Genomic DNA, 12752 nt, shown 5'->3' on the forward strand with positions numbered 1-12752 from the left:
CTATAGGCGCCAACAATTTAGTTAAGTGCTTTGCAAGCTTGTACGTAGGAGAGCCAATAGCGCTAACAATCGGTCTCAACGGGACGTTCTCCTTATGAACCTTTGGCAAACCGTACAGTCTTGGTGGCCTAGGTGCTCTCGGCCGTAAGTTCTTCACCAGTTCGTCGGAGAGGCCAGAGTTTTTTAGTAGCTCCATTGTCTTCCTGCTGAGCGCCGATGTGGGATCCCGTCTGAGAACCCGGTATGTGATGTCCACCAGTAATAATCCAACTTTCTTATGGTAATCTGTAGCATTGAGGATTACCGTGGCGTTCCCCTTGTCAGCAGGTAAAACAACTAGATCTTCATCCTTCTGCAACAATTTCAGTCCTTGTCTCTCCTCTCTGCTGATGTTTGACTTAGGCGGCTTGGATGTCGCTAAAATCCGGCTAGTAGCAAGCCTTACATCATCCGCTGCTTCTTGAGGAAGATGACGAACTGCTTGTTCCACTCCACTAATGATCTCAACCACCGGTAACTTACGTGGAGCATGGGCAAAGTTCAATCCTTTACTGAGAGCCGAGATGGTAGCTTCATCAAGTTCCGATAAATTTGAGCGGCTTAACCGTGATCAAGGAAGTACTGGGTCCAACGGCATTCACCGCACTGTTATCAACTACTCTGACAAGGAACTTGATGAAGCTACCATCTCGGCTCTCAGTAAAGGATTGAACTTTGCCCCAGCTCCACGTAAGTTACCAGTGGTTGAGATCGTTAGTGGAGTGGAACAAGCAGTTCGTCATCTTCCTCAAGAAGCAGCGGATGACGTAAGGCTTGCTACTAGCCGGATTTTAGCGACATCCAAGCCGCCTAAGTCAAACATCAGCAGAGAGGAGAGACAAGGACTGAAATTGTTGCAGAAGGATGAAGATCTAGTTGTTTTACCTGCTGACAAGGGGAACGCCACGGTAATCCCCAATGCTACAGATTACCATAAGAAAGTTGGATTATTACTGGTGGACAGCACATACCGGGTTCTCAGACGGGATCCCACATCGGCGCTCAGCAGGAAGACAAGGGAGCTACTAAAAAACTCTGGCCTCTCCGACGAACTGGTGAAGAACTTACGGCCGAGAGCACCTAGGCCACCAAGACTGTACGGTTTGCCAAAGGTTCATAAGGAGAACGTCCCGTTGAGACCGATTGTTAGCGCTATTGGCTCTCCTACGTACAAGCTTGCAAAGCACTTAACTAAATTGTTGGCGCCTATAGTTGGTCACTGCCCACATCATATTAAAAATTCAAAAATGTTTGTTGATATCATAAAACAGATGAAGATAGGCCCAAGTGATATCATGGTCAGCCTCGACGTGGTTTCTCTGTTCACCAAAGTACCTGTGGATGACACATTACAACTGTTGGCTGCTCAATTCTCCTCAGAAATTTTGAAGTTGTTCCGGCATACCTTGACGACCACTTATTTTTTATACAGTGGAAATTATTATGAAATGACGGATGGAACAGCCATGGGTTCGCCACTGTCACCAGCAATAGCGAATTTTTTCATGGAGGACTTCGAAGAACGAGCCCTGGGCAGTGCTCACCTCCGCCCATCATGCTTCTACAGATACGTCGACGATACTTTTTTAATCTGGCCACACGGCATCGACACGCTGCAGCAGTTCGTCGAACATCTGAATGGTGTACATCCAAACATAAAATTTACATTGGAGGTAGAGAAGGAAGGGAAGTTACCTTTCTTAGATGTGTTGGTAGAGCGAAAGCCGGATGGACGACTGGGCCATTCTGTGTACAGGAAGCCAACCCATACAGACTTATATCTGCATAGCCATAGCTTCCATCATCCGTCTCAGAAGAGAGCTATGTTGAATACTTTAGTACACAGAGCCAGGACTATTTCCGACAAGGACCACCTCGGTCCCGAGATTAACCATTTGAGGACTGTTTTCAAGAGGAATGGTTATTCTGCCGGTAAAATTAAATCAGTATTGCCCAAGAAAGTAAGACACGATGCCGGCCACATACAAGAAGAGGACCAACACATAGCGCGGCTTCCTTTTTGCGGTGCTACAACGAGCAAGATAGCCAGAGTCCTGAAGAGGCAAGGAATAAAACCAGTTTTCCGACCACCTAGGAAAATTAAAGAAATGTTGAGACCAGTCAAAGATAGTCTCGGCTTAAGAGTGCCGGGAATTTATACTGTTCCTTGCGAATGCGGCAAGAATTACGTGGGCCAGTCTGTAAGAACCGTTGCCGACCGCTGCATCGAGCACCAACGCCACCTGAAATACAGGTATTTGGAAAAATCAGCGGTGGCTGAACATAGCCTGCTTAACAAGCATAAGATTTTATTTGAAGAAACCAGAGTAATAGCCCACACATCGAATTACTGGGACTCTGTGATCCGGGAAGCAGTCGAAATTAGACTTAGCGATAGTAACTTTAATAGAGACAACGGCTATGCACTTAGCAACACTTGGAAGAGTGCACTGGATAAAGAAAAATCGCAGAGAAAAACTTCTCGCACTTTACCTCCTGATTCAAGGGATGGCGCTGCAAGCAACGCTGGATAGCAACTACATCTATGGAAGTAGAGGGCACCACTTCACTACGCGCCATATCGCTGACGTATTCCAGCCAATCAGAAGCCGTCCTTTGCATATAAAAGTGGGAACCTCGCTAGTTCACGACAGTCAGTTTTAGCCCTGACGACGACCATGGAGGTAGTGGTCGAAAGCTTGGAGTTTTATCCTGATTTGACGCGGCATGTACACCGAGAGATTTTTACTCAGGAGAGAGAGTGTTACGTATACGATAAGCGAGATGCGAAGACAGTCATTAAAACAATGGCGTTTATCGCTGCTGGGAGACATTTTCAGAAAATTTCAGTCGTCTAGCTGCTCCTCTGAATGTGAAAAAGTATTGTTGTCGCCGAGATCGAGAGAAATGATCATCACAATCAAATAAGGGCAATCAGTGCTCGTACAGGAAGGATTAAGTGTTCCTTTTTCTGACGCGCTGCTAGTGAGTGGAACGGCGGAGGAGTAGTTTGCAGGTGATTCGAAGAACAGTCTGCCAGGCACTTATAGTGTGAACTGCAGGACAGTCTTGTAGATGTAGATCGGCGAACTGCGTGGCTCGTCCTAAATTGCGCTGTTGGGAGTACTCGTTTTAGTCCCCTAATGGCTTTCCCAGTGGCGCCGTTTGCGCCATTTGAATACGGCGGGACGTGCGCCGAGCACGTGACACTGCACTCTACCCCCACCACGCCCGGTGCTCCGCCAATCGAGAGCCCCGACTCAACCAGCCAGCACGTCAGCGCCCTAGTGTGGTAACGTATCTTCAACGTCTTCAGTTAATCGCGTCAGTCTGCAGATTAGTCGTGACCTGAACAGCAGCTGAAGGAGAGAGCACAAATGAAGGCCAAATACTGCATCATTGTACTGTTGTTGCTTGCTGGTGAGTTTTCTTGTTTCATTTACATAATTTGACATATACGGGGTGTTTAAAAAGTATCTCCACAGTACCGTATGATTGTTAGCCGCGCGTTCTGTATGCCACAGTGAATATACAGAAATAAAACTCAGTGATATACAAGTTAAGAATTTACTGAATACTCATTTTTACTGAGATTAACGAAACATTGGAATGTTGGGAGAGTCCACTTGAAGGCAAGTAACCCAGGCAGGTGAACAGTCACACAGCACACGTGGCTAGCAATATTATGGCACTGCGGAGAGGCTTTTTTAACAACCACGTACTACAATTTCTTTCAGTTTTCAATAGATCCCATCTTTTCGTTGACACGAGTAACGTAATACTCAAATGAGGTTACTCTATTTTGCTAATGAGATCCTCAGGCGATCAGAGGAGTAGTTTTTAATTGCGTTTATGGTCAAAGTCTTATAACTCGGCTTCCATTTCATTAATATGAAATGAAGGACATATTTTCACATTTACATTCCAGACTGCGCAACTTAAGTATATGTTGGTTGTAAATACGAAGGAGAACTGTTGAGTGATGAAGGTTTTGAGAATACAGTGTCAACAAACTGACACTGCCTTGGAATTGATTCAAAACGAATGTGAAATACTTAGGAGAAACGTTGGAAATGTTTGTTGGACGAAACAAATCTTCGTGGCAGCTGTTGTTAATTGTTATATCTGGATTACATTAATTTACCCAGACAGTTCAAATTCAACAATGTAGTGAATCAAATATTTACAGATGGCATCTTTACAGACGGCAGAAGTACTATAAATAGTTCAAGCATACATATAGGAACACAAAAAATGGCAAACAGTGTACTTAAAAGTATAACTGACTCGGTTTCTGCACATGATCACACCTTTTATTTTAAAAAGACATAACGTATTCAGGTATGTACCTCAAGGAGTACTAAACCACTGACGAACGTACCACATCGTGAGGAAATAACCGATAGAATGGAAACTTCAAAATTTTAGGTGTCCGTAATGGAAAAAGCACTTTTGGAACTGCTAGAACAGCTTAGTCCAGCCAAATTTGCACTTAGAACCATTGCTAATCTTGGAGAGAGACAAAGCAGTAAGCTGACATTTTTGCACAGCTTTATTCAATAATGTCATATGCAATAATGTACTGGGGTAACTCAACCTTAAGAAAGTAAGTCCTCATTAAGAATAAACGTGTTGTAAGAATAAATATGTGGTGCTCAACCTCACTCACCTTGTACACATCGGTTTAAGGAATTGGACATTCTTACTACTGCTTTGCAGTATATTTATTCCTTCGTGACGTTTGTTGTAAATGATCCACTACATTTGAAAAGAAATATTGATGTACGTAATTACAATGAGAATCATTACTCCATGTTAATGTTGTCTTTAAAACAAAAGGGGGTGCACAATTCTGCAACAAAAATTTTTGTCACCTATCCAATGATATAAAATGTTTATCAGACAGCAAAGTAAAATTTGAAAATCAACTGAGAAAGTTGCTCCTTGACAACTCTCTATGTTTCGTAGAAGAATCTATGTTATTGTAATGCCTAAAAGGTAGTGAGCAAGAATTACGAACTCAATTCTATACATTTCAAAAAAATAAAATTTAAGGAAAATAGAAAAAGCTTATGAATGGTTAGCATGTAGTCATATTTACAAATTAATTTGCGAGTGAATCTAAAACGACTCGTTCAACGTCATTACCATTTATAGCGCAAAATGACCCATGAAACATAAAACAAACCGACTAACTAACTAATAATATAGTGCAATAAATGCCCTTCGTTTTCGAACGGTACACTTTGTGATATCAGTGGACTCTGGCGCTGTTTTGGAAAAGAGAGGAAGAAAACCACAGATAACCACAAGCATGAAAGTCGTAATAGGAGAAGCAACTACGGCATAATTGAGAGTGGTAAGTTTCAAACATCAGTCTAAGTACCCTCATTTCCGTTACCAATGCTTTCTCTTAAGCATCACCTAGGATTTCTTTAACAACAAGACTGATATCGGTGACATACATAAATAAATGCTACCACTTTGTAATTATACAATGAATGTATTCTTATATTTCAAGCACAACATTGTTAATTAGCATTTTTCATTCGTTTATGTCTGTGTCAGTGAACACCTATGACCATAAATAATACAAATGGACTCATATACCGGGTTATCAAAAAGTTAGTATAAATTTGAAAACTTAATAAACCACGGAATAATGTAGATAGGTAGGTAAAAATTGACGCACATGCTTGGAATGACATGGGGTTTCATTAGAACAAAAATAAAAAGTATTGCTAGACGCGTGAAAGATCTCTTGCGCTCGTCGTTTGGTGATGATCGTGTGCTCAGCCGCCACTTTCGTCATGCTTGGCCTCCAAGGTCCCCAGACCTCAGTCCGTGTGATTATTGGCTTTGGGGTTACCGGAAGTCGCAAGTGTATCGTTATCGACCGACATCTCTAGGGATGCTGAAAGACAACATCCGACGCCAATGCCTCACCACAACTCCGGACATGCTTTACAGTGCTGTTCACAACATTATTCCTCAACTACAGCTATTGTTGAGGACTGATGGTGGACATATTGAGCTTTTCCTGTAAAGAACTTCACCTTTGCTTTGTCTTACTTTGTTATGCTAATTATTGCTATTTTGATCAGATGAAGCGCCATCTGTCGGACATTTTTTGAACATTTTTATTTTTTTGGTTCTAATAAAACCCCATGTCATTCCAAGCATGTGTGTCAATTTGTACCTCTCTAGCTACATTATTCTGTGATTTATTCAGTTTTCAAATTTATACTGACTTTTTTATCACCCGGTATATTACAAAGCTTAACTTCATAATTGTACGTGTTACATCAAAAGAGCTTGGGCAAAGGACTCATAATTTGACAATAGCTTTTTTTTACTTATTAGTGTTAATATGAATGATTAATAATGCCCCATCGCTTATAATTTAAAGTACATTCGTGTCCAAAAAGTTGCACAGTTTTTTAAAAAATTTCTAAACTATCTTAATACTTAGTACTTTTCAACTAATGCATGTTCTATATTTTCCTTTGTTACAGCTTCCCAGCGAGGAGATTGCTTTGCCTCTGCAAGAGTCAGAGATTTCACAAAGACCGGTGTAGAAGGTTACTTTGTAATCATATCACATTTCACAGATACCAAAGTAGTGGGTTGGTATACGTGTGTAACATTTAGAGAACCCACAAATACCGATCAAGTGGGTTGGTTCCTGTGTAAAAGAACAGATTTCCTAAATCCCAACCCAAATGATGACTCTATGTCTTTCGTAACACTTTTCACAAATACCAATGAAGAGGTTTGGCATGTGAGCGCAACCTTTACTGAATTCACAAATACCAATGAAGAGAATTGGTATGTGTGCGAAAAATTTAAGGGTTTCACAGATGCCAATACTAAGGATTATTTTATGTTCGTGAGACGTTTCACAAATACCAATGAAGGAGGTTGGTTTGTGTGTAAGAGAAATAAGTTTTCCAAATATCAATGCGGTGGAGCTGGAGCTGGCCACTGGAGTATTTGAGTAAGTATTGAGGGTTGTTTTACAAAATATCAACCCATTTAACTTCTTATTTCTGCTAAGTTTAGAAGTTTTACCAATACCTTTACTCTACCTCAAATATTTCCAACTAACTTATACATTTAGTAACATGTTACGTATTTGAGGATGAGATGTGTCATTTTAAAATGTGCAAAGCTACGTGCTTCACTTTCTCATAACTTTAACTTTGAACCATTTTCACAAATAGCTGATAGTGAACGTAGTTTTGACATCGGAAGATCCATATTAAAGGTACATATTAAGTAGCTCTGGATGGTTATACAGGATGTCCTATTAGTTTTGAATACACCAAGTTTTTGTCCAGGACCTAATCAAAAATGTGTCAAGCAAACGTCAGTTAATTATCATAGAGACGTTACATAGCATGATTCCCTTCCTTGTGTCTTTGTTTGATACAACAGTATGAACAGCTATACTTAACATTTATCCGGTAATCACTTTCTTCACCTCAAAACCGCTTTCAAAAACTATCACATTGTGCAATTCGTATGAATATAAAGTTATTGAAAACGTAACTCGTAATTGATTTCGAAATGGTTTTCTTCTAAGAAGAATGGAATTTAGGAGAATAGTAAGCACAATAATGTAGTGTTCGGTACTAGAGGAAAGTGAAAGTCAGTTTCGTGTAACGTTCTTAATTTTTTACTTCCATGTGTACGTGAATGGCATAGTGTGATAGGTGTTTCAACGAGCCTTGAGGAGAAGTGAACTACCGGATAGAAAAAGATCTGTTGTTTAGAGAAATACGTACAGCTGTTCTCATCTTCGTAACAAACAAAGCTATAAGAAAGGCATCATTCCCCCTGGTAGCTAAACAGCATTTGCATAGTACACTTCACTATTTTTCTTCTGGAGAAAAAGTTATTTCGGGTGACCAACATTAATTGCACACACTGCGCACTACATTAATGAGCAATGTAGTCAAAGATATATTTAGGTACATGACGAAAACTGTTCATCTTGTGTTAACCAAAAACTAAATGAAATGGCCATTGGTATGTTTACTATTAAATGACAAAAAGTGTTACTTTAAAATGTTTCCTTACTTAGATATGCATGAGTATTTGCCGTTCCACGTTGTGCACACTTTCAGTTATAGATTTCTGACCTTTGTTAGAGCTGGAATACTAAATAATTACAATGTTCACATTTCTTTCTCTCCGTTCCATTTTGGAAGGAGAGGGAAGACCCACTCCCTTACTGAGACAGTATTATGGGATGAAAACAAGTGATCGCGGGAGTCATTTATCGTTGAAAGCATACCAATCCGGCATGGGTGTAGGGCCTAGATCATCAGACTGATGAACCAGACGATTTTACGCTTAGAAGCGATCTTCTCATCGTCGACATGAAAGTAGTGACATTACGAATATAACCACTGTTACACTTAATACGCTTGTGGTTATCAATACACCTCCACACCTATCTCCAAGTAACACGTTACACATTGTGTTATCTGTTTTCCTGCTTGATGATAGGCAAAAGCACTCGAATAGTTAAATGTTTCGATGATCATCTGTAAATAAGGTAGACGTGGAGTAAATCACTGGCGATCGAATTGTGAAATGAGATATTTTCAAATATGTGCCAGCTGCATAGACACTAGATAAAACACACGAAAATTCTATTTTGGGTTACGGATTAGACATCGTTCACACTGTAATTCGTTGCTGTGTTCTCCATTCGCTTCACTCACACACGCGTACCAGTTGTGAAGCTGTGCTGTTTAAGAGAAACAATTTCTTGTTAGGTACGTCTTCCTTTAGAGATGCGAATAATTTATTATCTTCTCCCCCTATCCTTGTATTCCCCACCCCCGCCCCCCTGCCCCAAATCTGTCGATTAGACGTGCATGGTTTGCGTGATAAGTGCTTCTTCATATCGCAGAATCAGTAACACATCACGTCACCTAAAGAAAAATAAGTCACCTACAGCACTGTAAATCATTTCTTCTTCAAGCCACTTGGGAACCTTGAGTTTCAAGTGCATCTTCTCGGTGCAGATGACCAGAATGCTGCCTGTATCAATATTTCAGCATGTGGAATCATGAAGCAGAGTGCCTACTCACAACGGGCTGGCAAATAAATTCGTTTCGTAAGACGATTCCCGTAGGTATTCCATTTAATTGAGGACATAAGGACCCAGCGTGAAAGTTAGAAACTGTTGGCCACAGTTTGTCCTCTCTGTCTCGACCAAATTCTGGGCATGAAAATTTATTCCAACTCCACGATACGAAGTGGCTACCTTTGGATGAAGTGCAAACGTGTTACAGCGAGAAGGATTATAAATCGGTCTTACTCAGTGTAAGTGTGGACAATACACAGCACAGATTTATGAGCTAGCATTTTGAACCTGCGTAACTTAAATAATCAAACTGATTTATTTTCCTCGGGGTCACACAAAATCAGTTCAGCCGAATTTCATTGTTGTCACTCAATGAAGTCCTTAGGAGTATCTTCTGCTAGAACCTAGATGCCTTTCTTTAATCACTATATTTTATTCATGGCTCAAATCCGGCGAAAGTTAGTGACCTTTCCATCGCCATAATCCAGGTTTTCTCCAAATTATTAGTTTCATGAGCACTACCACGGATATATGAACAGTCATCCACCATTAATTTTTAAGATAAAAGAAGAGATATTGTTGAGCAATCTGTAGAAACGGTTAACAACACCTGCTTTCTTTTCATAGTGATGTGTTCGCCATGACTGCAGTGGTCTCTCTTGCTTCTGGCGTCGATATTCCTCAGTATCAAAGTCTGGAATATGCAGTCACTCCTCTAACGATACTATTTGGATTCGAAAGGTATACCGGCAACACAGCAAGAATTATACCAGGAAGAAGTGAAGCTGCGGACAAAACAACTTTGACTATATCACACTCGAGTGTAAAAATGGTGGAAGCACCAGTATTTACAAGCACTAGAGCCACATGTGTTTTACTCCTGTGTTATCTGATTCCAAACAATATGAAGTTAACCATATGACATTGTAGCTCTTACTATGAAATGCACATATTAATCTGCAATTACTGTCTTCAGTGAGGTGTCGTTAAATGTTGGAAGATGAAGTAATATAATACATACATCCCTTATCTCTGAAACATCTTTACAAATGTTTAAAAACGCAATTACACACAGACACACTGAAAGTGAAAGAGAGACAGAGACCTACATGAACGTGCTAGTAACACATCAACAAAACACACCAATACAAATTTAATTCTTGAGTGTTCCTTCTTTATGCTTGACTATGAATGACATCTTGTTTCAGAGAACTTGCATGATTTCCTACAGTGATTATCCATTTTGAATGATTTACTGTTTATATGATAGCTATTGCTGACAAAATTTAACCATTGCTGTAAAGGTGTACAAATTGTTGACTGTCATGGTGTTCTTGGTTTATAAGTGAGAACATAAAACAGGCTAGTTAAATCAAGAGAAATATTTCATTTGAATTTCGTAAGGTGCCTTACTTGACATCAGAGTTTTCCAAACATACAACAGGAATATTTATCAATCAAAATAAAAGTGTTATTCGAATGATGTGGCACATGTTAGATTATATTTGCAATTCTCGACTTTCATCTACAGTATACTTGTTTTTTATTTTATACGAAATAACATCACACTCCATTAAACTCCCCATACCGCCTCTGGTGAGTTGCGCTAGTTGCAGATATTGAATGAAGGGCTGGTAGTGATAGGAGGTAACACTTATAACTGACACACATTACTGAATACTTCATTGTTTATAAATGGAAAATTTTTATATGAAGTGCATTTATTACTTACTTTTAATATGATTTTAAGACATATCAGATTAATAATATATTATCCTTTGAAATTGAAGTCTGCTTCATAAAAATATTAATTAATATTTTTAGTGCAAATTACTTCATTTCCAACATTTATAGAATTTAGTTCTTACAATGGTTCTACGTTTCACACTTCACTTTAAATATAATTGTGTTCATTTCAATACATTATAATTAATTTTAAGGTATTTTTTACATTCTGTATTGTGAAGGGAGTGGAGTGTAAGTGCAGGAAAGTGTATTGTCTGTGTCTGTAAGTGGAAGATTAGTGTTTTATGTCTATGTACATCAACTAAAGTCTAGAATTTTGAGAACTAAAGTGGAATGGTCTCTAAAGCCATCTGTTAGGTGTGGGCGTTTTCTTAATACTTTATTTTTAGTATTTTATTTTCTCTGTGTGCTTTATTTGCCGTTATTTTGCACAATATCACATACATCCGAATTAAACAAATTGTAGCTGTTTGGGTTTTTCAATGACATCCTAATTAAGTTATGAGCATCGAAAGGTAAATGAAAAACAGTTTTACGAAAAAAGATGAAAATTAGACAGTTTCTTAATGTCTGATAGAAATCGATTTATTTTTATTTTATTTGTACTCTCATTTTATGTCAGTGTTCTAGAGATATGCAAACTTGAAAGCTCAACCACTGTAATGATAGAAATTGTGGTTCTCAGCCACTGGTAACACTGTTAATAACATTTACTTAATTTGTAGAATGAAAATGTAGAGTACCATATTTTTTACAAAATGTAAGTTATTTAAAAAGGAAACAAATAAATCTTTCATTATTTTCAATTGTGTCATTTGGTTATAAAATTATATTCACTCTTGAACCTTTTTTACGGTGAGTTGTATTTCATTACGTACTCCTGTGCATCTTAATAAATAATGTGAGTTTCGATGTGCTCATCAACATCTGCCGAATTTTAATACCATACTTTGTGTTTAGCTTTCATGCACAGTGTATTTCTCACACAATTACACAAGATGAAAAGTAGGCCTACAAGAAAATCTGTAGCAGTGCCTTGTGACAATGATGAAATCAAGCCTTTTTAGCTGCTCAGAAACTGGTTTTCAAATTACATATCTATAAAAACAGTCTTTAAGCACAACATACTCCCTAAATACCTTTCAGCAAGTGACCGAATTTGCAGAGTTGTTAAAAACATTGTTGTATGATGTGAAAAATTCAAATAAAGTGTTAACAAAAATATATATATGCGATATACATGAAAAAACAATCAGTAAGAAGCAATCGTACACATAGAAATACGGGTGTGGAATCTGTGATTAGGAGAATTGTTCTCGGACATAAGAACCTTCCTACTGCCACATAAAGATTTTGGATATTACAGACACAGGGTGTCTTTGAGTATGTGGTTTCTACTTTAAAGCACTCAACCACCTTACAGTTCTAGAAGCATTGGCACCATTGCTGCTACCAGTACTTGTATTCAGTAACCAAGCAAGTCAGCCAACGTTCTGATCCAGAAAGTTGTGTATTATTTCCCAGAGGATTCTCCTTTTCTGAATACCTCTGCCAAATTCATTTCTTAGGTGTAGGTGATAAGACATTAGCAACATGTGATGATGGGGTTTCCAACGCAGTATAGCTGACTGAGACTACAAGTCTTTTTACAGAATAAATCATATATAATCAGTGATCACATTATTACAGTAAAAAGTTGCAGGGTAGTGCAGGGGTTCACACACAAAACTTGCAGTCAGATGATGTTTCTAATCGTTGTCCAACCACAGTCACTTACGTTTCAATTGTTTCTCTAAACCACTTCCAGACAATGTTGGATTGATTAATTAAATGAGACCAGACTTCGTTTTTCCACCAACTTAAGCAA

At 38.8% G+C, this 12752-nt stretch overlaps 1 long non-coding RNA gene across 1 annotated transcript; it reads left to right on the forward strand.

The window, feature by feature from the left end:
- Positions 1-3374: 3374 nt before the first annotated feature.
- LOC126210524 (uncharacterized) lies at positions 3375-10769 on the forward strand. The gene is made up of 3 exons (XR_007540693.1): positions 3375-3459; positions 6555-7036; positions 9767-10769. It is a non-coding gene; the product is annotated as an uncharacterized LOC126210524 (long non-coding RNA).
- The last annotated feature ends 1983 nt before the right edge of the window (positions 10770-12752 follow it).

The sequence above is a fragment of the Schistocerca nitens genome, chromosome 10, assembly GCF_023898315.1.
Source record: "Schistocerca nitens isolate TAMUIC-IGC-003100 chromosome 10, iqSchNite1.1, whole genome shotgun sequence".
Classification (NCBI taxonomy): Eukaryota; Metazoa; Arthropoda; class Insecta; order Orthoptera; family Acrididae; genus Schistocerca; species Schistocerca nitens.